At 37.1% G+C, this 27,104-nt stretch overlaps 1 protein-coding gene across 1 annotated transcript in view; it reads right to left on the reverse strand.

Moving 5' to 3' along the window:
- Positions 1–27,104, reverse strand: part of NPAS3 (neuronal PAS domain protein 3) — an 875,835-nt gene that overhangs the window by 608,911 nt on the left and 239,820 nt on the right.

Raw genomic sequence — 27,104 nt, forward strand, 5'->3', positions numbered from 1 at the left:
AGTAATCGTACAGAATTTCCTCTCATAAGGTTTAAACAGTTGAATTCTGCCCTCTTTCTGCCTTTGATGTTGCTAGATATTAACTTATCCTAAACAAATATTCTTGGTTAAAGTAATATTATTTAATGTATGTATGTTTCCATTCAATACTTTGAAACAATTTTTACAATTTTCTATAGTTAAACCTTTAAGCACAGCTAACAAGTAATCAAAAAAGAGTTTACTAAGAATTAAAATTTAGAAGTCAGTCCTTCATAAATGTAACTTTTTAATCCTCCCCCGTATTTTAAGTTCCTTTGGCAAGTTATATGTTTCATGGAAAGAGTCTGATAAAGGGGTTACAAGGCTCACTTTGGCCACTGCAGGCATTATAATTCTAAGTCACTAAGCTAAGCCTCAATTTCTATCATCTTAGACCACGAGGATGACACACACACAGAGAATTTTGCAAATCTGCTGGGACTAGTGCAATGGCTCACATGACAATTGTGTGAGAGTATGTAGTAGTTTACCTAGAGTACAAAGAAATAAACTCCTTAAACAATTCTGTCTCGTAACAGTTAAGATAGTTTATAAATTCCAAATGTCGTAGAGTCTACCTCAAAGTTTTACTATAGAAAACAATTTTAATAAGTTGGAAAGACTTAAGAATGCCTAAAATATAGTGAACCCATCCTTCAACTTTCTTGGAAGCACAGGGATTAGGAGTGTGGGCTCTGCAGCCATACTGTGAATATTCACATTATCACAGTTACTAACTAGGCAGCCCTGGACAAATCTCTCAACTTCTTTAGGCCTAAATTTACCCATCTTAGAAATGGATATTTTGAGAGTACATACTTCATAAAATTCTTGAGAGGGGTAACTGAGCTAATGTATGTAAAGTGCTAAACACCTGCCATGTTGTAAATGTCGTATAAGCATTAACTGTTACTATGACAATTGTAAAACTTACCTGGGGGAAAAAAATCCCAACTGTTTTGACCCTGGTACCATATCTGATTATCACCTTATTCCTCTATAACCCTTAATAATTTTCTTTAACCAAGCAAATTTTCTGCCTACTTTAGAAAGCTCTTTCACAGTTTCTGTAATTCTAAATACCTTTTAGTTTCCCTCATTGTCCTCTAAAACTACTTCCTTTACTACCATATATGACCTTTATTTCAGTAAGTTTTATTTCCCATGTGCAGTGTCAGTAGAAATTCAATCAAAAGCCTAACTTCTGCTTGGTGACAGCCCTAAAACTGCCCATTTATGAAACTTCTTCCACGTTCTCGCAACTCATGATTCTCACTTTAAAGCTGTCTGCTGCCTCTCTCAGCATGTCTTCAGCACTAACAGAAGGCAGAGGGTAAGTGCATGGATTGTTGAACTAGACCAAATTGATTTAAACCCTGGCTCTGTAACTTGTTAATTATGTCAACTTGAGCACTTTAACTTTCTTGGCCTCAGTTTTTCTTACTTGTGAAATGGGATGATACTACTACCTGCTTCATAAGGTTCTTGCTGAAATTAAATAGAAGTAGTTTTTGTAAAATATTTATGATGGTCCCAGGCACACAGTAATACTGTATAGGACGTCTTGAATGAAAAACCTAAACTCATGTCACATTGACTGTTCTATACTTTGAGGTCCAAAATGCTCATTTGTAATTTACACTCTGTTCTCTTCAATACGATTTTCATCCAGTGGTTCTAACAAACCACATGTGTACTTAAGTGAAATAAAACTATCTGATTACAGAGATACTGATTTTTCATTATAATCCTCCTTTTGCCTGTGTTCTGTCTGGTATATACTACATGTGTACTTAATGAGTTGTTCAAATAAAAAATACACATTTCGGAGTTCCTATTGTGGCTCAGTGGTTAACGGATCCAACTAGGAACCATGACATGAGGGTTCACACCCTGAGCTCACTCAGTAGGTTAAGGATCCGGCATTGTCATGAGCTGTGGTGTAGGTCGCAGATGCGGGTTGGATCCCACATTGCTGTGGCTGTGGCATAGGCCAGCGAGTATAGTTCCAATTAGACCCATAGCCTGGAAACCTCCATATGCCACAGGTGCAGCCCTAGAAAAGACATAAAAAAGACAAAAAAAAATACATGATTCATTAATGGAAGATTAAAGTCTTATGAATAAATGATTTCCTGAACTGGAAATAAGTGGCCATTTTTCAGTTTACTCAAGTAGAAAAATGTGGCATTGAATTGTACAGCAAGCAATTTTGTTTACATATAAAAATGAACAGCCAAATAGTTATTAAGGAAATGGGTTACTCAAGATGACTATGAAAACTATGGGAGACTTCAAAATTACAATAATAATTACTAGTCAGACGAAGTACATATGTACTCCTATTAGGAAGAAGATCTTTTAAAGTATCTTCCAAAACATCAATTCTAAAAGTTCTCCTTGATGTCAGGCAAAGCCTCAAATCCAGAACCATGGAGAGCTCACCCAGAACAGCTGGAGCAGGGAGGACACTTGAAAGGGCAGATTCATCCCCTGCTTTGGTGTCTGTATAGGGGGCAAGCCCCAACCACAAAATTCGACTTGAGCCAGAAATGAGACATGTGAAAAAAAGGTTAAAAGCTTAAAAAAAGAAATAGGCACTGCCACTACCACAAAGCCATTATTAGGAAATTGACACAGGATTAGCAATCTCTCCAAAGCTGCCACAGAGCTGGATAAAGGTGTCAATTGTTCAATGGGCCACTTGTCCATGGTACAAAAAAAACAGATAACTTTGAATGTGATGATTCATTAAAAGAGGTAAGTAACACCCTGTAGCTGATCAAATTTAGCTTTACAAAATTGATTACTTTGGCTTCCTACTTCACAGAAATGGTTATAATGATTATGCAAATGATATAGCTGGCAATTTGCAGAATATAACAGCAAAAATAATAATTATCACAGAGAAACAACTGAGGTATATAAACTTGATCAAATGTTTCTTTTTCAATGACATCTTCATAACCAGATTTCTATCACCTTTTTTTTATAAACTGTATTTGTGGAAATTTTCTTATATGAACATTATCAATAGATCCCCACTATTTCTAAATGAAAATCCTCTCTCTAAGCCTCAGCTTTAGCACCTTCATATAAACTTTTAGAATAACCAGACTTTATAAAAGAACAGGGCAGGTTCTGGTCACCTAACTACAGGGGAAAGGAAAGGTAGAGTCAAAACCACTTTAAATTTTACCTTTTTAAAGTACTTCTAAGGAGCTAGACAGGCAGGTTTTTATGGATTTTCCTACTTGTTTTGCTTAGGAGAACCCAGCACTACAGACTTCTACTATTTATCAATTAATCTGGCATGCAGCCTCAAAGGAAGAAGGTCGACCTGTATTAAAAATGCAGCCATCAAAAATTCATCAAAGGCTGCAGCATTTTAACTCATGAACCTTTGAACACCTGCATACTTGTCAGATCTCTGGTCATAGTTAACAGTGAAATCTATAGTTACTCCAGTACCTACACCTGCCCTGACATGAGCTGAATGAGGAGACTTCCCAGGGAAAAAGTACAGTAAAGATTCCATAGGCACTGCCTGCCCTTCCTTCATTACTTTCAATAAAACAGCCCCCGACACATTGACATCACACAGGGGTCAAAGTCAATCAAATCAGCCCACTGCAAAGAATAAAAGTCTTTGAGGAGTAGTTTCTCCCATGATTGTAAATATCAGCTTTCTTACAAGGTAATATAATTGAGAAATGCATAAACAACTATCATCTGGTAAGATTATGTACAACATAACTTAGAAATTGAAGTCTTTTAATGTTCTTCAAGAAACGGTAATAATTTCAGAAACCTTCCTTTAATGTGAGAAGAAAGCAGTATAGTGTATATGCTGGAAGTTAAAACTGGAACCTTCAAGTTCAAGGTAAGAACTCTGCTGCTTAACTAATGCACTGCTCATAGCTGTCATCATTAATTTATGTTAGCCTCTGTAAACATCAAGAGTATAATAGGCCAATTTCACAACTAAATATAGATGCACATTTTGCCCTTATATAAATGGCAGATTGCTGCTGTAGATCATTGCTGCAGCAACACGTCAGTAAAGATGCACTGTTTGATGGTCTGATGCTCACACAATATATAAAACCAGTTGTAATGGTTGTTTGGAAGCAAAGTGTAACATAGCAGCAAAATTTCATTTGTTCCACAAACTCAGGATATATTAAGCTTGGCTGACAAAGACTGTTTGATGTGCTAAATCAGTTTGACCTTCATTCTTGCCTTATTTTTCTCATTTAACATGTGAAATGACCATAATTTTCCCCCATGTAAGAAAATTCATGAAATTGATTGCTTAAAAACAGTGTCAAAAACATCTGCAACTGCTAACACTTGATAAAGTATCAAAATCGAGATGCATTCTTAAAATGTTGAAACTAAGATATATTCTGATCGAATAATCATGACCCATTTTTGACTTGTGGTAAAATAGATCAAAAGAGTAATTAAAACCGTTTAATGGAATGCCTTCCCTCATCTTCAGAAAATGCCTTGTGTATGTTTGAACTTAATAATTAAATTAATTGGTTTTAGCCAATGAGCATTTTTCTTCTTAACACTTTAAATAAGAGGATTTAATTCCAGAATGAGTCATTAGAATAGTAATAAAGCAAGCTGAGAGGTCTGCACAATCCTTTTCAACCAATGTTCACCTTGATTCAAATAACCCTTGAATGAACCACAGCAAGACCATACTATTCATTGTACGCTTTGGTGTCTGCCAAAAACCTCCTGAATCAAAGTGTTTTGTTCTTCATTTTCCCCTAGAACTTTAAGCTATCCACTGGCAGTTCCATAATAATAGAAAAAAAGAAAAACTGCAGCTTTATCAAGTAATTTCTCTCCACCCAATAAACAGCACTTTACCTTGGAGCAAGTTGTATATTTCACACCTCAAATTTCTATTTACCAAATCAGCTAATCACTTCACAATTGAACTCAGAACAAAAAAAAATTATCAATTAAAGTGGTTGAAACTCCCGCAAATTATCATTTAGGAATGAAGTAATTGCTTTCATCAGGGCAGAAAAGCCCGCCAGAACAGAAATGTCACTTTAGATTAGTGTTCTCACTCCTGAAGCTATGGATGACACAGCTGATATAAGACTAAATGCCAAGACCAATCAATTGCTTTTGTGGCTCTGCTCTGAGCTGCTGTAAAAGGGGCCATTTTCTAGGATCTACTCTTCATTATAGTAAATGCTATCTCCTTGGTAACATAATTCCATTTCTCATAAATTCTGTCTGAGAGCATTGTCCTAACAATGGATGTTTGTGGAAAAGAATGCTGTTGGTTTAATGCACAGAATTAAGTGTGAATGGTTGTCAAACTACTAGAGTTTACTAGTTCTTAAACATAAATTGAAGTCTTATACATTAAAAGAATTTGGGGGGGGGAATGAATGTCCTGAACAAGGGTAAGATACTGTATTTGAAGGTTCTGTGCTACTAGTTTAGAATTTTGACTATCCAAGTATTTATCTGTCCTGTACATTAAATCAGTCAGCTCTCACCAGAGGTGGTGAACACATCACTTACTTTCTCAGCAGTGTCGTTTGCAAATGTGAAACCTCAGAAGCAAATATGGACTCATTAGGCAACTGCATGCAATTTATGAATAGCCACAACTGCATTAAAAGAAAAAAAAAGTGTTCTTTGAGCTGAGCCATTCCTGGAAAGCATCCAGATCTTAATTTGTATTGTTCATCCCCCTGAAGTTACAAGAATCTGGGTTGCAAGCTCCAATTAAAAGGAAATTGAAGAAGCTAATATAGTGAGAAAGCAGCAATTCCCTGCACTGCTCTCTTCAGGTCTGAAGTTTAGAAAGAGATTCAGGATCACGGGTCTTTGCCCGACATGGGATAAAGGCTTTCTCATCCTGGTGAGCACACATGTGTAACTTCCATTAGCAGTAACAGAAGTCGTGAGCACACATTGAGAGGAAAGTCTACTGCTAAATATTTGAAAGGGTCAGAGCATCTCTGCTGAAAGGCAAAATGAGAAGGAATGGTGGGCACCCTGGGATGGCAGGACATTTTACTAACCATCTAAAGGGCAATGGCTGGAATTCCTATCACTCCACAGAACTATATGGTTAATGTTCATAATATCAATGGCTGGAGAGTACACACGTTGCTTCTACTTTTTACGATTATTCAGTACCATCAAAGAACATGGACTTTAACATCATCATAACAAAGGCAAACATCTTTGAGTGTCTACTGAATTTCAGGGTCTAAACATTTTAAACATTACCTTTAATTCACAACTGTCAACATCAGCAATGAGGCAGGGGAAACTAAAAGCCACTATGGGAAGCAGATGATCTCTGCTGGATATCAATGACCCTAAAACAATATTGCTTTCAGCCCCTATTTCAGGGGACCACTATATGGGTTTTAAACTTTCTCTCCTACTTTCTGCACCCATTCCCCAAAACTAGGAGTTTTCTTGTCTCTGGAAGGGGTTTCCCAGATCCTAGATTTTCAGTGCAATTGGTCACCCTGGAAATATTATTGTCTCACATCTCAAAGATTAGAAGATCAAAGCAGAGGTGGAAAGTAACTTGCCCAAAGCCAGTGATGGAGCTGGAATCCGAACCTTGGCAAGATGACTCAAGTACATCCTTCTTGCCACTGTACTGCCGCTATAAGAATAAAACCCTCATGATTCCCCTCTTCCTTTGATATTTATGACCATTAAGTCACTCATAAAGCATTATTTAATTTGTACTCACCCATATAAACTCCATAATAGTTGTTATGAAAACATTAATTCATTAATGAAATGTCCAATAAACCCCCGATTTTTTGGGCTCATAAACACATTCCAATTTGAAGTACATAAATTTGATCTTAATTGCTCTAAGTCCCAAACTAAATTACTTTGGAATTCAAATTCAAATGACCTTTTCTAGAGGGAAAATTCAATTTTTTCCTTTAATTTTCTTTAAGTGTGATTTCAAACACTTTTGAAAGTACAATGAGTGGAAGAAAGCTTTTGAAAAGTTTCAAGCTTCATAGGAAACACTTGGAAAGGAGAAAGCATGCTTTGACAAGTTTGAAGATCTTTAAGTATGAAAAATGAAAGTTATGGTCACATGAACAGTGCAAACAGCACACACTTTTACCTGACCTCAATGAACACACCATTATGCCATCATATCTGCCTGTATTTTTATGAAATAATTCAGGTAAATGGTCACTCTTTCTTTAAACACTACAATTGAGAATACAGGTCCACCAGTCTAAAGAGATAATATACTTCATCCACCATCTAACCAACTTTTCATCAAGATTCCAAAAGCATGGTATATAGTTTCCAGGGGTGTACATTGTTACAATTTCTAGAAAAAAAAGCTGTACATTGTTATAATTTCTAGAAAAATTGTACATACTACAATTTCTAGATAAAAATACATATCCCAAGTGGAGTAAGGATATAAACAAATATATTCTAAAAGAATATTCATGGACCCTTTGATAAACTTTAGAAACAAATTATGGATACTCTCAAGATACTGAACAAAGATTTTTTTTTAAAAATCTTCAGTGACTAGGGAAATTTTTTTACAATATGTTAAGAGATAAAAAGCAGTTTATAAAGTAGCATTTATAGTGGGTCAAACAGCTATAGCAATGTATCTATATCTATACAGATGGATACAGAGAAAACATAGCCAAACTGGGATTCATTCCCACAAGCCCAAAACATTAAGATTGCTTACTTCTTCATGGTAGAAACCCCTTGCAGAGGAGCCATAAGGTGGGAGGTGCAGGGGGGAGGTCAGGAGATAACTAATGTCTGAAGTTTCTTCAGTCAACATGTATTTTTAATATAAAAGTTACTTTATAATGTATATATGTGTATATATAATGTTCAAAGGTATTTTTCATTTAATAAATGGTTTAAAATGCCATCCTGTTGCCACTCCTTGCAACAGTAGGGCCTAAAAAGTATTTGGAGAAAATGCTTGGCTTGGTCATTCCTATAAAAGAGAACTGGAATTGAATAAGCTGGGAGAGGTCTTCATCCCCGTTCTCAAGTTATCCCACATGGGTCTTCAACCAAATGACAGAGTCCTTTAGTCATAAACCTATATCCTTTAGAGTGCCTAAACCCCAAAGCAGTGTGTTGCCCAGTGTACAACAGGCCAGCTACTTGGTTGGAGATAGAGCATGCTACCACTTAATGACTTTTTTTTTCCATGTGTCACTAACTCCTTGACAACCTGATGGCAGCTATAGAGTCTTCCCTGGGAGCAAATACAAACAGATAAAATATTGCACAGAATGGGCTTCCTGAAGCAAAATCTCAGATCCTGACTCAAGTCTTTATTAAGAAGCTGCCTCACAGAGTTCCCACCATGGCTCAGCAGTTAACAAACCCATCTAGTGTCCATGAGGACACGGGTTTGACCCCTGGCCTTGCTTAGTGGGTTAAGGATCCTGCATTGCCGTGAGGTGTGGTGTACTTCACAGATGTTGCTTGGATGCCGCGTTGCTGTTGCTGCGGCTGTGGTATAGGCCGGCGGCTACAGCTCCAGTTAAGACTCCTAGCCTGGGAACCTCCATACGCTGTGGATGCAGCCCTAAAAAGACCAAAAAAAAAAAAAAAAAGGAAGAAGAAGAAGAAGAAGTTGCCTCAGTAATATCCTGAGGTCTCTACTAAGTTCTATAATGCTGATTTAATTATCATAATCAGGATCACTCATTATTTTTTTGTTGAGTGCTGTACTTCCCACTTCTAATAGGTATTGGCCCTCGGTAGTAGCGTGGGTCTATAGCTGTTAGACTATCTATCTATCTACACACACACACACATACATACAGCCGCCAAGATGTTTATGTGCCAGGGATTATCATATAAGATTTAATTTGCAGAACCAAAATACCTCACTGAGGTACTTTATAAAGCAGGATAACACACACAACATCTGTTTATTTCTAGGCTTACTTTGCTGAGTCATGAAACAAGTCCTTCATGAATCCTACATTCTTTTGAAAAACTCTGATAGATGTGTGGTCCTCTCAATTAAAATCAGACTTTGAGGAACTCCAAGTAAGTGATTCTGAGCCATATCTAACTATGGAACAGGATGATGAAGGTAGGTAACATTTCAGTGTATAAAATAAATGTTCAAAATATATGAAATAAGAGTTAAATAATTAAGCATCTTTAAAGTGTCATGAGTTTGCAAGCTGTTCATGAAAAAACAGAAGGGTATTACAATGTAACTATATATGAACCTAAAAAGACCCACTTATCTTATTAATTCAAAGTGAGCATGGAATTGACTGATTGTGACCAAATAATTACAACTTTAATAGTAACATGAATCCCAACTATTGATAGAAAGTTCTCAAATGTAAGAAAGCACATGAGGATTTGTAAACTGATGTGAAGGGGCAATCGAAGTCAGTGATTTGCTCAGCTGGCCCCTATCACAAAGCCTCCATACACAACCTCGGGACTTCAGTCTATAAAACACCAAAATGATTAGTTGGGAAAATACAAAATGTATACCAAGTAGTTGATCACTTCCTCCCTGTCAGCCCAATATAGTCCTTGACCAAAATGGAGAGTCTGCAACCTTTTACCCACCCATAGGCACTTTATAGGAGCTCTTCCTTAAATTCACCTGCTGTCTTCTATGCATTTCATTTCATTTTGTTTGGGCAGAGATATTCATCATTACATGTTTTCCCTCAAGGTCTCCTTTTTGAGTCAGCAGCCAACAAAAGATCCCTTACTTAAGTCTTCACTTTCACTTCTCCCAACAGCAGTTACACAGTTTGCAGATCATTGAGTCACCAAGAGCCAAGTGGCAACTCTGTCAAGTTCCCTTAGTTGAGAACCTGAGTCACTTTTCAAATGCATATTATGTGCGTACACATGCATGCACATTCCCTCATATAAACACAACATTGTTTTAAGGGGACTGAATTATGTATGTGTCTGCCTCCCGTTATGACCTCACCAATTACTCAACACTTCCAAAATTCTTGAGACGTGGTACATGAGCATTACTAGCATTAAAGATGGTGTTTTATTAAATGTGACAAGATGTCCTTCAAATTCAATTCTCTTCCCCTTCATTTCTGTCCCCTCATTTTCTTCTATACAATCTCCTCATAGAATCATGCATTTGACTTCATATCTCTTCTTGAATTCATATATGAAAGAAGAGCAAGTCAGGGATTTTTTTCTTTCAGGAATTATCATCAGTCTAGAATTAAGTTAGAAATCACAAACTCAAATACCTACAGAAACCAACAAAATTATAAGTGAATAAAGAAAGCAATGCAACACTGATTATGAATATCAACTGGCCCTCAATGTGGTACAGGTAACAGGGAGTGGTGGGGAGTACAGCAAACAGGAGAGCACTTGCCTAGCCAACAGGAGACATACATTATTCAGGGGGAAAAAAAAAAAACCAAAACAGCAAAATTGTTACTAGATGGGAATGTAGACCCCAAAGTTGCCAGACAGGTCTTAAACCAGAAATCTAGATTTTTTTAAAAATGGAAAATCTACCAATTTTTGAAAATACTTAGCATCTCATTTTAAAAACACAACATTTGGCAGATTCCTATGGATCCCATTTGGCCTCTGAAGATCTGTAGCAGTCAGGTGACATTGAAGAAATGAGGAAGAAGCACAAAATGGAGGGAAATGCAGGAAATTAGACTGGAAGAAAAGAAACTGTATTAGCAGTGATTTTTCTCAAAGTAGAAGAATCTCTCCTTTTACTTGGAACTGTTTTACAAATTTTCTATAAATAACCAGGAAAAATTGGATTTATTACTATTCCATAGGATCTAACTATTATTAAAAGGTCTCTGAACATTAACAATGCTCATGCAGGAGTTCCCATTGTGGCACAGTGGAAACGAATCTGATTAGGAACCATGAGGTTGCAGGTTCAATCCCTGGCCTTGTTCAGTGGGTTAAGGATCTGGCATTGCCAGGAGCTGTGGTGTAGGTCTCAGACGTGGCTCAGATCTGGTGTTGCTGTGGCTCTGGCATAGGCTGGCAGCAACAGCTCCAATTAGACCCCTAGCCTGGGAACCTCCATATGCTGCAGGTGTGGCCCTAAAAAAGACAAAAGCCAAAAAAAAAAAAAAATACGCATGCATGTTTGTGCAAAGACTCATTCACTACATTTCAGCCAGATAGTTTCAAACACTTAATCACAACTGAAGTTTCACTCATCATACATATATAAAAATCTTTCATTTAAAAAAAATAGCCCTTTCAAAGTGAGTCATCATTGTGTGATCCTCCCTGTCCCCAGATCAGTGATTATGTTAACAATTTCTTAAAAGTGCATGCTAAACAAGACTTTGTTGTTATTAGTGCAATAATAGAGTTGAGAGGCTATGTCTTGCATATACAAAATGTCCTCAATAAGCATTTGTTGAAAGATGATTATGTTAATGATGATCTGAATGTCCTTAAAAGTCATGATTTAAAACAGTAAACAAGTCATCCACTAGTACTGCTCTTGCAATTAAATCTACCCAGTAAATAAGTCCTTAGGATGCTCTTGCTCTTTATAGTAAAGAAGAAAGGAGAAAAGGAAAGGGAAGAAACACAGATACTCTTCCCTCTCCGCCAAACCTTGTTATAAATTCTTCCCTGTCAAATATACTTAAATTCTCAAAACACAATTTTGTCCCCTTTCTATGCTCCAGAAGTGGTGCTACAGTTAAGTGCCAAACTGAGACAGGGAGGAAAGAAAAGAGCCCACCTCATTTCTGTTAATCACACAGCCGTATTCAGAAGGCCAGATCACTGTAGATCCTTCCCATGAGTTGCACAGAGACAGAACAGGGGAATTTGGAAGGGGAAAGCCCAAATCTTCACATAATTATTCTACCTCTTTGCTAGATCTGTGTTGTTTATGTGCAATCAGAAATACAAAAAGGTAGACAGAGGTAGTGCTCCAAAGAGAACACGCAAGACATCTTGGAGAAAAGATTCTCGGTGGCAGGGTGCCTACCAATTAAGGTGAACTATTCAAGCTCTACAAGTTTCAGGAAGACTGAACAAGACAGGCATCTAGAGAAGAGTCCTGCAATTCAATACAAGTTTTTGGAACTACTGTTTCCTATAGCTCAGTCTCCTCTACTTCTGGGTATGCCTCTCTTATTTACTTTTTAAAATTATCTATCTATATTCATACACATATATGTTATATATACACAAATATAGAGAGAGAGTGTATAAAAACATATTAAGGGAAGCACATCTGTTTCCTTTACTGGGTCACCTATGCCATCTCACTTCCTTCTGTCTATAGACTCCTAATCTCTGGCAGTATCTCTCTCTCCCTCTTGGACGGAGGCTGGCAGCTCAGGTGGAAGAGATAGCCATGTTGTCTGTGTGCAGAGTCCCCAGCTATATGAAATTGATCAGAATGGCACCATTCTAGTCAATTTCACTCACAGCGGGTAGAAGCAAGAGAACATTCCTAAGTGAGAGTCAGGCACCACTCTTCATCCGCAGCGTACTGGACTAACTGTACAGTAGATCTCAAATGAAAACACACACACACACACGCACGCACACACACACATGCATGCATGCATGCTCACACTGCTGAAATGCTTCCAGGGCAGGCATAAGTCCAATTTGTGCCTCCCCTCCCCTGCCTCCTGTATATGTAATACTGTAAAGAATGGTGTATACCTCACTGTAGGCTATAATTTTATTGATAGACTCTGATGACATTATAAAATCCATAAGGGCAAAGAGCAAGTGATTTGCTCATGTCACTAGAAATCCAATACAAAATTATAGCTTTCATTTAGGAGCCTTTTTAGAACTTTTTTTTAAATCAGTCATGATGCATAGTTATCAATACCTGCATTTGGTCCATGAAGACAAGGGCGGGGGAAAAAAATATAAGCCATTGCCTACAGAAAAAAAAAAATTACCCCAAATTCTTCATTCTTCAAATGCACAAGGACAATCCCAGATTTTTTTTTAGAAATTATACCTATTGTGAAAGATACGGCAAGCAAAAATGAGAGCAAATTTGACTAATTTCATAAAGATTTCTAGAAACATTCATTTATAGGCTATATGTGCTATATGGAAATTTAGATCTTAACATACAAAATTAAGTATAAGTCTTTTGATATATGTTACAAATGAGCTTGCATAAATTCCTAGACCACTGTGCATCAAAAGCTGGAACACTGAAAATCATGCCTCTTTACTCCATGTCCATGGGTTCGGCTTTCACATGAGCTCCACAGGGACCATGAGTCCTCGTCTAGATAGTGCAGATTTGGGTGAAGTGCTTAAATTCCCTGAAGAGCCACCCATACATGCACTTTCACAACTTCCATTTAACAAATCCTCATGTGGGGTTAAGGTCACATGGAAACATGTCAGTGCCAAGGAAATTCTACTACTCCCAAGAGAGAGGGATTTTTCTATTGAAAGTTAAGAGTTTCCTTGCACATTGCACTCAGGACACTTGTATGCCTAAGCAGGAACAGACTAACTGAGCCAGGTCCCTCCTAGCACTTGATGCTCTCAGTGGGAGGTCCTAGATGGAATAACATATAAGAGTGATTTGTGAGCAGGTCTAGACTAAAGCAATTGACAGATCATCTGGAAAATAGAGTTAACTGGGTAGGTACAGGTGGTCTGCATAAGGAAGCTATTCAATTTTTTTTTAAATATGACTGAGAAAATCACATTTATTTATTACACTCAAATACTGATCTGTAAGTTGCAAGTCATGGGTTCTAGGCCAAGCTCTGCCGCTAATAGGTCTATGATTTCAGACAAGACATCTAATGTCAGGCTCTATGTTTTCTCACCTGAGAAACGAAGGGACTGTCTTCTAGGACATCCTTCCCCTTAAGGAATCCATTTTTCACTTATGTTTTTATCACAGAATGTTAGTGAAACTTCTGGGACTCAGTTTGATGTGCATTAAAGTTATTACCCATTTTCTCTGCACTTTTAAAATGATGTGTCCTCCCCACTCCTTCTTCCACTGTTGAGCCTGTTGGTACCTAATACAGCCATAGAGCTTCCAAAAGCAAATATGCAGTCAGATTTGCACATACAATTCAGTGAGGCCGCATGGTTATTAAACCTATGAACGACACACAAAAACTGGTTCAACTAAAATTTCTGATTAAGAACAATGAAACACTCTTCCGCATTTCCAAAGGAAAGCCTGGGTCTTCTCCAGAATTGACAAAGCAGAGCGTAGAACCACTTACCTTTAAGACAATAATGAGTATCAGCTGTCTATGCTAAAAGAATGCCATTTGTGTAAGACTTATAGCTCTGTTTTAAACATAAGCTTTATTTTTCCCCACTGGTGGGTGGGAGAAGTTCAAATGATGGCAAAGCTGGCATTGCTAAAATATGCCAGCTTACTTTCTATGTATAGTATAATGTCCTCGAACATTCTCACATGATGTCAAACATCTTGAACAAGGAATCAACAAACACATATTGTTGCTGTCTAGTGTTAGACTAAATCCAAAGCAAACAATTATCTTTATCTGGTGAGCACCAGTATTTTTGGCACTGGGTAGACATAAATGCAATACTTTTATCTGCCCCCAAAGTAAGTAATATTTATACTTTTTCCTGTCTGTTTGTGTGGCTAACTCCATAGTTCTATTACAAATACAGGCTTGAATCCCATGAGATGTTCTGGTCTGGTTTGTACCTGACATCAAAGCAACCACCATAACACCTGCAGTACCTATTAAGCCATTGTAAACATCACTGGCAAAGTAGTGATACAACTACAACATTCCATCAAGTGACTCATGTCAGCGATATGTGACCACTGGTATCATTTCATACTACATTATTCTTTCATTGACACAGAAATCTGATTTGCTGTTAATACTAATTCCTAAACCTAAAAACAACATAAGCAGGTCCCAGTGTGTCACGTCTGAAATTATTTTAACTACTAAGGAAAAACAAAACAAAACAAAACAAAACAGCAAGCCCTATGAATACCATGTTAAATAAAATCTTTCAACTGAAATGTATGGAGAATTTTTAATAGCATAAACAATGTTTACATTAATTTCACTTGAACTTTTGCCGGCTGGAACAGCACATTTGGAGGAACTCATGGTCTTGATCTGATAGTGAATAATATTAAGCTCAAAGTTCTAGAAACCCCCAAACTATAAGTATACCAAATTTGAAGTGAATGAAAGTAGAAGCTTAGAGAGGAGACTAAAAGAGAAAAGGAAGCACCTTTACAAAGAGCTATTATACCTGATAGGCTCCATGTAAGACAGTTGAAATGTGAGCTTCAGTATTCAAAATATAAAGGATACAATCATATGTCTGGTTAACTTACAGGAAATAGTTCCAGAGACAATTTTACACTAACTACAGTGATTTGGGCAATTTTTTAAAATAATACCAGCCAATTTCTCTCCATTATACTCTGCTGGCAGAAAATAAAACATTTTTCTTTGAAATGATTGCCTTTGGTTTTGTTAAATCATGCATTCTGTCAACATGTGGTCACCATTTTTACATGATCTTTCTGCTTCCCTAGAAAAGAATGAATTCACAGTCTGAACCCTGATATAAATATGTAATCTTGCAACTGTTAAGGCTTCTTCTATTACTGCAAAATGAAGAGATAAGAAATGGATATGGCATCAAAAGAGATGAAACAAAAAAAGAAAAAAATGACCAAATAATTTTAAAATTCAAATTCTTATATCTACTCTATAGCTAAATGAAGAAAATGCCTGTGCTGATCATTTTTCCTACTGTAACACAAAGGCATTGTGCAGAGTTCATAATTTTAAACCACTAATACATGAAAACAAATTTGAAAACCCTACTTATGTCAAGAGATGTGTTCTAGCAATTTCTCTGTAGCTAGCAAAAGGTTAGAGAAGCAGAGGTTATAAAAAGTCTTAGAAGAAACATTATCATGTCATTAAATAAAGACTTTGGGGATGTAATTATAAAATGTCTGGGCTAAAATTGCTTCCACTCACCACGTCATCCTCTGCACATTTTTAAAAACTAAATTATTTTGCAAAAAGTACAGATATTTATTTTGCTGCTGCCCCTCTGGGTTTTTGTTTAGTGATACAGTGAGACCATACCTCTTTCTAGGGTAACCATTGTGATGTTGTCTCCCCTAGCAGTGGGATTTCCTTGACAACATTGCTTTTACTTTGCACAACAGCTTGAACATTTAATTGAGAGCCCAGTGCATCTCAAACAAACTTACAGAAGAAAAAAAAAAAAAGAATGTTAATCCTAAGAAAAACAGCTGAGATATTTCAAATGGGTAAAGGCAAAAAAAAATTACAGATGAATCTAGAGGTGGATGAAAATATAAAGGGCCAAAAGAAAGTGATAACTTGTGTATATGAAAAACGGTAAATGGGAAGAACACTAACACTCAGGGAAGTACTAGCAACTTGCCCAAACTCGAAGTGTGTCTGGGCAAGAGTATAGGTAGAGGAAGCAGTTATTTGTTCCCTTCCCTCTGAACAGTTAACGTGGAAATTACATTGTACAACACAGAGGATGCTATTTAAAAAGATCTTCTACCCCTGAGGAGCAAATGAGGCAAACATCTAGATAAGAATTCAATTGAGGTGACTCTCTGCTTGTAATAGGATGCTCTGAGTCTCAAGAGCACAACCACCATGCAAGGAGGATGGAGAAATAAATGATACTTCTTTGTCAAGGTAAAGCCTCCAGTTACTAGAACCCAGCTGGAAACGTCAACCAAATCAGAATGATTTTTGTACTCTTGACTTCTTAGGTGAGAAAAACACAAGGAAATCACCAAAAAAGGCCAACAGTAATAGATTTTTCATTTTTCGGTCAACCACAATTCTCAGATGTTGGGTAAAGTGGATACATAGTTACCCCCATTCCCTGCACTGCCCCTGTCTCCATCCCATACTGACTGATTCGGATCAGAAAAAAAAAAAAAAAATGTCCTCTGTCTTGTAAAAACTCTGAATAATCAAGTCGAAACCCAGTCTCTCTCAGGATCCTATACTCAGAGCATGGGGAAGTACCAATTTCTGAAAAGAAGCATATGTAGAAAGGGCACCAGACAGCACATCTCCCTGGGCTTCAGACTTCCAATTTATCAGACGGAAGAGAGGAGTTCCCATTGTGGCTCAGTGGTAACAGATCCAAGTAGCATCCATGAGGACACGGATTCGATCCCTGGCCTTGTTCAGTGGGTTAAGGATCTGGCGTTGCTGTGAGTTGTGGTGGAGGTCACAGACGAGGCTCAGATCCCAAGTTACTGTGGCTGTGGTATAAGCCAGAAGCTGTAGCAACTATTCAACCCCTATCCTGGGAACCTCCATATGCCACTGGTATGGCCCTAAAATAAAGAAAAATATTTTTTTTTTAATTTTAAAAAGACAGAGGGGAAGAGTATTTTTCTAGAGTATTTAATACCCTTCTTCCAACAGCTCTAATATCCATTTCATTCCAAGAATTTCATCAAGGGGGTTAAAACAAAAACACTGTTTTGCCTAACTCAGGATTGGCTGAAATACAACTATATAGGATATCATGTTTTCTAACCAGCATCTAATAGCAATACCATGTTACAGAATTGCAGACATCATCATTCACTGTAAAAGAAGGGCTTCCAAAAGTCTAACTGGTGTTCTGCTGGCCGTATTGGCAAGATCTATCCTCAAGTGTTAGTGTAGGCAATTACCACCTGCTAAAACTTTTAACTGAAACCCCCACCTAAAGCCTCTCTAGTTCAAGAGAATGCTTCCTAATCATTAAACTGTGTGATCTATTCTTTTAAAAATTTACAAAACATAAAGAGATTATAGTCCATTCCTTGTATTTACCACTGGCCAAAGTTAAAAAAGAATTTAATAAAAGTACCTAATAATTGAGCCCTTACTATATTCTTAGCATTGTGCTAATTAATTGTTTCTTACGGTTTTTCCTCACTGAATCCTTTAACAATTATATGGTTATGTATTTGCAGATGAGGACAGAGGCATTTAAAGTAGTCACATTATTTGCCTAAAATTTCTCAGCTAAGTCCTTGCACAGCCAGGGTTCAATCAAAAATTGAATTGTCTGTCAAAATACTCATGTTCAACCACCATGGCCAACACCTGGCAGATGAGCTAAATGGGAAGAATGGACGTGTATGTTCTAACCTCTGAAGATACAGAGAGATTACTTGTAAATCACATGAGTCACTATTTTTAAAAACCTCATCAGCTAATTTAGACGACCTTCTAAAATCCCAGGATTTGATTCTGGGACCTAGTATTGCTGTGGTAAAATTGAAAAGTTATATTTTTTTTAAAAAATTATGAGTTCAGTTTACATAAATTTGGAAATAAAATAACATGGTTGCTTTGTGTGGCCATCTGCCATGCTCATAAGCATCTCTAGCTACAAAACTGAGAATACTGGTATAGTTTTGCTGTGGAGTTAATTGAAGCCTTCCTAAGAATAATTTTAATTCAGTGTTTTAGAGCCAAATTCTGCTTTATGATCCACATTTCACATAGTATTTCTGAAAACTAGAGCAAGCCAAAAGTCTGATTGGCATTTTGAAATCTTTCAGATTAAAACATGATCCAGCTATTTTCTGCTATTCATCTAGTGTTGATCCCAAGATCCATATAAGTGAAAGTGGTTTTCCAAGTACAGTGTAGGCAATGACCTACAATGCTGAATAGAATCAGTCCATAGGATTTTAGACCATCTTTCTATCTTTATTGTTATCCTATCCCACTGCTTAATCACAATTATCCATGTTCCCTCCAACCTTTAATTCCATAATAAAAATGGCTAAATGCTCCTCAACAAATTCATAAGGCTTAACATTTGTTTGGTTATAAAGTACAAGAGCATGCTACATATAGCTTTAAATCAGTTTCTTCCCAGCCCTTCCTTCCATCCAAGGATCATCTTTTATGATTTCTGCTGATAAATGCCTTTTTTTTTTCCTAAAGCAGTTCCTCAGGACTCATTCTTGGGGTCAAGGCAGCCACTCTCTTCAGATACAGTATGATGTACACATTAAGAGAGTTCACTGATGACTCTGTGTCTCTTGATTCAGCCATTGTCTCAGAGGAAAGTCAGTGGCTTTCTCTAAATTTCATTTTGACCATTTACAAAATGAGAAAGAAAAGACTCACCAATATTCTGAATATATTATGTGAATTAGGAAAAGATAACAAAGAATTTGGAGGGAAAAATCCCTAAGCATCCATTATTATCATAGCAAAAATAGCATTTCTATCTACTAGAAAGAGAGGAGAGGGAAGTGAATAAAAGTAATTATCCAACCTATAATTTGGCCTTGACAACAGAGCACCCTTTTGCAGACTAAGAAAAGGCTCTATAATGTTGCTCTCTAAAGGAGAGTACCATAAATACCAGTTTGGGGTGGTGCCAGAACAACATCATAAGACTAACTGCAGGAGCGTACAGCATCCCACATGCAAGAGACACATATAGTCCCACCTATGTGTCACCTGTGGGGCCCAGGAAGGCATGTGCAGCAGGTGACAGCCGATTCTGTCACAAGAAAAATTAAAATATACACTTTTTGTCACACTTTCTTCTTTCCACTCCTTTGTTCATCAATGGCATCCAATGTGAGAAATAACCTATGAGTTAAGTATTCAATTCAGAGTTTTCACTTATAAATTAAAATACAACTATCAATTAAAAAAAATGTAAACAGCATAGAGGAATATAAGGGCAACAGCAAAACTCCCCTCACCTCTTAAGTCTTTCTAACCCCTAAAATAAATATTTCCTGTGTATTTCTCCAAAAGGGATATATACGCTAAAAACATACACACACAGAAATCCCATCTTATTTACATGAATAAAATCATCTTCTTGACAGTGTTCTGAAACTTGCAAACACCTCTGAACTTCAGCACATATAAATCTACCACAATAGTGTTTAAAAAAAAGGGGCAGATCAAAAAAAAAAAAATACAAGAGTATGAACCCTTAGCTCAAAGCAAGTGAATCATTCGTCTCCATTTGTAAGAAGGCAATCTCTTAAGTTTTTGACAATGATGAAAATAATATAGATTCACAAATCCACTTGTACATATAGATAATAAAAAGTAGTGTTTGTGGAGTTCCTGTTGTGGCTCAGTGGTAATGAACCCAATTAATATCCACAAGGATGTGGGTTCACTCCATGGCCCCACTCAGTGGCTTAAGGATCTGGCGTTGCCATGAGCTATGGTGTAGGCCGCAGACGCACCTTGGATCTGGCATGGCTGTGACCACAGCTGCAGCTCCAATTAGACCCCTAGCCTGGGAACTTCCATATGCCACAGGTGTGGGCCTTAAAAAAAAAAAAAAAAAAAAAAAAGTAGTGTTTGTATTGTTTTTTGCTTATCTTTGTAATAGAACATATTCTATTCTAACATATTGGGAATTACATGGAATGGAAACATTCCTCCAAATATTTACATCTAAATAGCAATTAATATAAATGTTACAAAGGTACAACATATTTCAAAATGTGTAAAACAATCATATGTTACAAGATCCTGCGATATCCTAGTTGTTTTTCCACAAAGTAAGTAAGTAAAACATAAGTAAAAGAAGATGGAACGATTGCTAGCTGGTGGCCCATAGACATTCATTTGCTTTTTGGACTAGAAGTATCAACCTGTAGGCACAACAACCTGAGGTAAAAAGTTATGTCAGTGGTCAAAAAAGTAATTGCACTTAGTAAAATAGCCCCCTTTGTGTTCTAAGGTGTTTACATTCTGGATCCACATGACAATAATTAATTTCCATTCCACTCAATGTTCCTTCCTAGATCTTGCTCAATGTATAGTCTAGGTAACAAAGCTACCATGGAAATGTCAGAGCTGCCATTCAAGGTGAAACGTGCTATATTCCCAAGTGCTTAGTACACAATACATGATTTTATGAACCTCTCACCTCTAGTGTATGAACATGTCCCTGAAAATCAAAGTGTGAAATTCAAACACCTTTGTCCTTAAAACAAGCACAATCTGCCAAAAATGCTCTCTTCTGTGGACTTTTGGCATCAACAAGGCAGAATGCAGTATCCTTTGCATTTAGCTGCCAAAGACCGGAAACTAGATCCAAAAGGAAGAAGCCAGGTAAATTGTTTAGGCTCATGACCTAACATTCTCCTTGGCATAAAAAGATTTATTCCTCAGCCTTCCAATAAGTGTAGCCAATTGGAAAGGCAATAAATTCATTATTCTACACACACTGAGTAAAAAGGCTGCAAAGCTTAAAAAACTGTTTCTCATTTCTTTAATTTTTAAGACAAACATATAAAGGCTATTATGAAATTATCCTTCTCCAACTCTCTCTCCAAAAAATTATCACTAATTCTTAAACACAGATTATACCAGAAGTAAAAAAGTAAAATTATGCCCAAATATCTACCTCTACTTTTAAATCAAGTATGACGTCTGTTTCCTTCATAACTTATAGTAAGTCTATAAAGATATGCAGGAATATTCAGCTGATACCTTCCAAAAGACAATTTGGAAATCAAAACAACTCAATGGCAATACATTTTAGAATGCTCTTCAAAAATTTCCTGGGCATACTACTGCTTCATGACACTTCTGGGTCCTGAAAATAGCCAGAAGTGCTAGGGTGATTCAAGAGTCTATTAGTCCAATGTATTTACTGGTGCAGCCACTATGGAAAACAGTATGGAATTCCCAAAAAAAAACTAAGAACAAAAACTGCCATAGGACCCAGCAACTCTACTTCTGGGTATACATCCAAAGAAAACGAAAGCACTAATTCAAAAATATACACGTACCCCAATGTTCATAGCAGCATCGTATTCAAGATATGCAATCAACTTGAGTGTCCATCAACAGATGAATGAATAAAGAAGATGTGATATGTACATGTGCATATACATATACATATATATATATAGATATAGATAGATAGATAGATATAAAATACACACACACAATAGAACATTAATCAGCCCTAAAAAAAAAAGAATGAAATTGTACCACGTGCAGTAACATGGTTGGGTCTGGAAGGTATTATGCTTCATGAAATAACTCAAGCAGAGAAAAACAAATACTATACATTATCAGTTATATGTGGAATCTAAAAAATAAAACAAATGAACATAACAAAATAGAAACAGACTCACAGAGAACAAACTAATGATTACTCCTAAGGAGAGGGAAATGGGGGGGTCAGTTATGGGTAGGGAATCAAGAGGTGCAAATTACTACACATAAAATAAGCTCCAAGGATATATTGTACAACATAGGGAATACAGCCAATATTTTTAATAAATTTAAATGGAATGCAATTTATAAAAATATTGGGTAACTATGTTTTATAACTGAAAACTACTATAATATTGTAAATCAACTATACTTCAAGCACATAAAACTTTTTTAAAACTTTACTTTAAAAAATCCCCAGAGATAACCCTCCACGATAGTACCAAGTCCTGAAAAGAGCTGGAAGTGCTAGGATGATTCAAGAGTGTTTTAGTGCAACACATATATACCGAGTATTTTCTATAAATCAAACTGCAGTTGGCACTGGGGATGCAATGCCACATATGTATGGAATTTATAATCTGGTGAGGAGATAAAAGACAATTACACAAATAAATGTTGTAACACAGAATGCGTTAAGTGCCATAAGAATGGCACAAACCAGTCATTCAAGATAAGCATTTGTGTCTTCAAACGATAGAACTCCAATTCTCCTTAACAGTCTCTCTCTTCACTCAAGCATTCATTTATTCATTCAGGAAAACACTTATTACCTGGATCAGTGCTAAGAAAAACAGATACAGTGAGAAAGAGAAGTGACAGAGGCCTTGCCCTCCTGAAACCTTCCTTTCAGTGCAGGAGAGAGCACGAAATAATTACAGAAGAAGAGAAATAATAAACATACCAATAATAATCCTAACCAACATTTATTCAGTGAGCTAAATACTTGACAGGTATTACCTCAATAACCCTTACGGCAGCATTATGATACAGGAAAACACTGAATTGAAGTTGATATGGTCCGTGGCATCAGACTGCCAGCATTAGACTCCTGACACCCTCACTTGGTTAGTTACTTGATTTTAGGCAAGCAATTTAACCTCTTTCTGCCTAGGCTTCCTTAATTGTAAAATGGGATGAATACCATGTTCTGTCAAATTTAAGATACCATTGATAATGACACATCCTAATTTTGGAGATGCTGGGGAAAAAGTATCTTAGACTCCACTAAATAAGTAATATCTATCACATATGGTTGTTGTGATGATTAAAGAACAAAAATACAGCACCTAGAAGGGTCCCTGGCATAAGTGTTTAACAAATATTAGCTATTATTATTTTCAGTATACCCATTTTTAAAAAGGGAAACAAGTTTACAACAAATTTAAGCAATTAAAAAAAATCCAGGGCTATGAGAATTTGTACAGCAGGATTAATCTAGAATAGGGATCAAAAAGCATTACTCAGGTACAGGATATTTGATTTACAAATTAAGGAATGAACAAGAGGAATGAACAGGATAATAGTAGGGAGAATTATGTTTCAGAAAGAAGGGAGTATGGGCGAAGGCCAGAGGCAGAAAGAGCAAAATATATGCAAAGATGAGAAATAAGCCAACACAGCTAGAGAGTAAGCTGGGAGCGAGAGGAATGGGGACTGGACAAGTGGCCACAGCAAAATCCTGCAGGGCCTTCCCTACCATCATGAGGAAGTATCATCTTTATCCTGATGGTACTAAGAAGCCATCATGGGTGCCAGAGCTGGAATTGCATTGTTTAAGACTAGCTGGAAGACCAGTTCAAAGGTTAATGTGATAATTCAAGAAGATTCTGGCTTTGACTACAGCAAGTGTTTTCAATCTTGACATGATTGACATTTGGCCTAGATAATTCTTTTGAGGTGGGGTTTTCCCATACATTACAAAGTGTTTAACAGCATCCCTGGTTTCTACCCACTGGATATCAGTAGCAGTTCTTATGCTGTGCCAACCAAAAATGTCTTTATTGCTAAATATCCACTTGGGAACAAAATCGCCCCTAGAGGGGAACTGCTGGATTAGATCACTAGAATGATCTCAAGGGAACTGGAGGAGAGGGAGCTAGGTTCTAGAAACACCAAAAAGTCAATAGGGCTTGTTGATGAGTTGGATATGAGATGAAGGTGAGTCGAGTAGGAAGGGTACAATTCCATCCAGGTGATGATGCCATGCACTCAGGAAACACTGGGACTGAATCAAACTTGAAGGGCAAATCATGAGCTCAGTTTCAGAGCTGCAGGATTTAAGCAATGGCACTGGTATAGGCCTGATGTCACATATGCACCTTGATATTCAGATAGGGTATAAAAAATGGAATCTGGTGAGAGGGTAAAATACTTGAGAGTCACAAAGAGAAATGGCAATTGAAGGTATCCATGCAAAAAAAAGTTTCACTTAAAAAAGAAAAAAAAAAACTTACATTCTACTGCTTCATTGCTGGAGACCAGACCATCTCTACAATAAAATTATAAAAACACTTCAATACTATGAGATAATACCTTACAAAATTGTTTCAGTATTTTCAGCCAAACAGGTCTCAAAGTACACAGGCACTGCCAGAGTACTTACGCTGGAGAGAGAGTTAGGCAAAATGTAACCTACAAGTTTGCATGGTTCACCTCAATCAAGGATGCTTTTTTCGAGGCTTAATTTGCAAAGCAAAGTTAAAAATAAAGATCAAGAGTGACTTTTTTGGTCTCTACTTGTCTTTTTGCAGAAATCAGTGATCTTCTATGCCAGCATCTTGAATTATATTCTGATTGCAGCTACCTTAACTGAGGCCCAAGCAATCCTCATCAGAGCTCAGATTCACTTGATTTCTTCCCTAGCGGTGTATGATAAACATAAGAAAGTTCAAATCTTAATCACTTCAGACCTCTAGAATTTTTAAGACAGAGTCCATGACCTTGAGGATTGCTTTCACAAGGAAAAAAAATATATAGTTTGTTCTATTACTTAGCTCCCAAACCTTAACCTTGACTCACAGTGTCCCTCCCTGCCAAAGGAACCAAAAAGAACATCTGCTGATCCTAAGTAGCTTTCTTCCAAAGATTTTCCTTGACCAGTATTCTAACGCAGTTCAACAACACCCTTATATGAGAGGGGTGTGTGTGAGCCTGTGACCTCTCAAAGCATTCTCTATTCACTGAAGAACACACTGGCCATCTCTGGGGCAATAATATTTTACATAAGAATCCTTACCACTTTTCTTTTAAAATATCCAGGGATAATCCCAGGTTAACTCCAACTGAATATCAATACAGGGGGAAGATGACACCCAATTGGATTCACTTTGAAAAGCATGATTCATTTTCTCATTATGTGGCTAAGTGTACCTTGCAGAAACCTGAACCACTTAAGACTTTAAAACCATAGTCATTTTTCATTATCTGAACATTAACACAAGTAACACTAAATAGTAACTGAGTGTCTATGTGAGACCAGCCTTCATTAAAGTCACAACCTGAATCCCAGGAAGAAAACAGCAAGCAACACTACCAATGTGGGATCAGAAAAGACATGTTCATCAACTCAGAGGAGGGAAATGATCCTTACCTTTATCTCTAATATTTTAGGATGTACTTTGTTTCCAGCTCCTCCTCCAATACTCTACTAGAAGTATTCACATTCAGAATTCTGAAAAGGCTACGAGGATAATCTTGATTGGCTAAAAGTTCTAAGCACAATCTTTTTTTTGGAGAGAATAGAGAAGAAAGATCAACCTAGAGAGTACCCCCTCTTCTTTCATGTATTCATTCATTCTTTCACTCAAATAGTTCTTGAAAACCAACAGCATGGCAGTCACAGGCACCCAAGGAAGACTGAGACACAACAAAATGTTACACCACAGTTAAAGGTGAAGAACAAGACAGACCGTCTTTTGGTTTCAGTCTGCCTACAAGCCTCTGCTATTTTCCTGTCACACAGGAACCTCAAAACACAGAATGAAGATCTCCATCTTCCCATGACTCTCCCCAGTGGTGTCCTTGTTAAATGGCACCACCCACTGTCCACATCAAAACACTGAAGCATCCTGTATTTCTTCCCATAACTTCCTCAGACATCCAGTCATTTACCAACTATCGTATTCCTAACACTTTCCATAATCACACCTACCACCTACTCTACTACCTACCATCATTTAGCCTCCTAACTTCATTCTTTGTGGCCCCTTTCCAATCTTTTCTCATCACTATAACCAGGGAAACCTTCCTATAGTCTTATCTGCTCAGGTCTCTCTTCTATACAAACTTCCCACTGCCAATAGTGCCAACTTCAAGCTCATCAACATGTTTTAAAGGCTTTATATGAACAGCTCCTGTCCCTCTTCTCTATCCCACATCTTGAACTTATATTTCAGCTATAGAAGACTGTCAGCATCTTCTTCACTCTACTCTCCGGGGCCTCTCCTGCCTGGAATCATTCCCCTTTTTCTTCTCCCCCTTTCCTAGATTAAGACGTACTCATCCTTCCAATCTCCCCTCCACCAGTCACTTCCTCCAAAAGTCTGAGTCAAGCATCCTTCTAAAATGCTCTGTGGCATCCTAGGCTTGCCAGTTAAGGAGTTCCAGTCATACTGGGTTCAAATTGCTTGTTTAAACTACATTCCCAACTAAAGTATAAATTTAAAGAGGGCAGGAAAAACAGTTCAGGATACTGTGAAGCTACAAAGGAGATCATGGCTAATTATACCTCAAAGCAGATCAATGAAAGTTTCATTGGTAAGGAGTCCTTCAAATAAGTCATTAAAAATGAGAGTTGTCCAGGATAACTGAGCTAAAGTTGGGTGTGCTGGAAGAGAAGGAGCATCATGAGGAAAATGAGAAGCCCTAAAGCAGTAGGGCAACTTGCAGGATGCATAGATTTCCATAGAAAAGTAGAAGTTTCTGGCATACATTGTATTTTGAGAAACCTGGATGGATGGGAAAGAAATAAAAAGTAGCTACAAGGGGACATAGGATGAAGAAATGTTGTTAGAA

The sequence above is a fragment of the Sus scrofa genome, chromosome 7 (genome assembly GCF_000003025.6).
Source record: "Sus scrofa isolate TJ Tabasco breed Duroc chromosome 7, Sscrofa11.1, whole genome shotgun sequence".
Lineage (NCBI taxonomy): Eukaryota > Metazoa > Chordata > Mammalia > Artiodactyla > Suidae > Sus > Sus scrofa.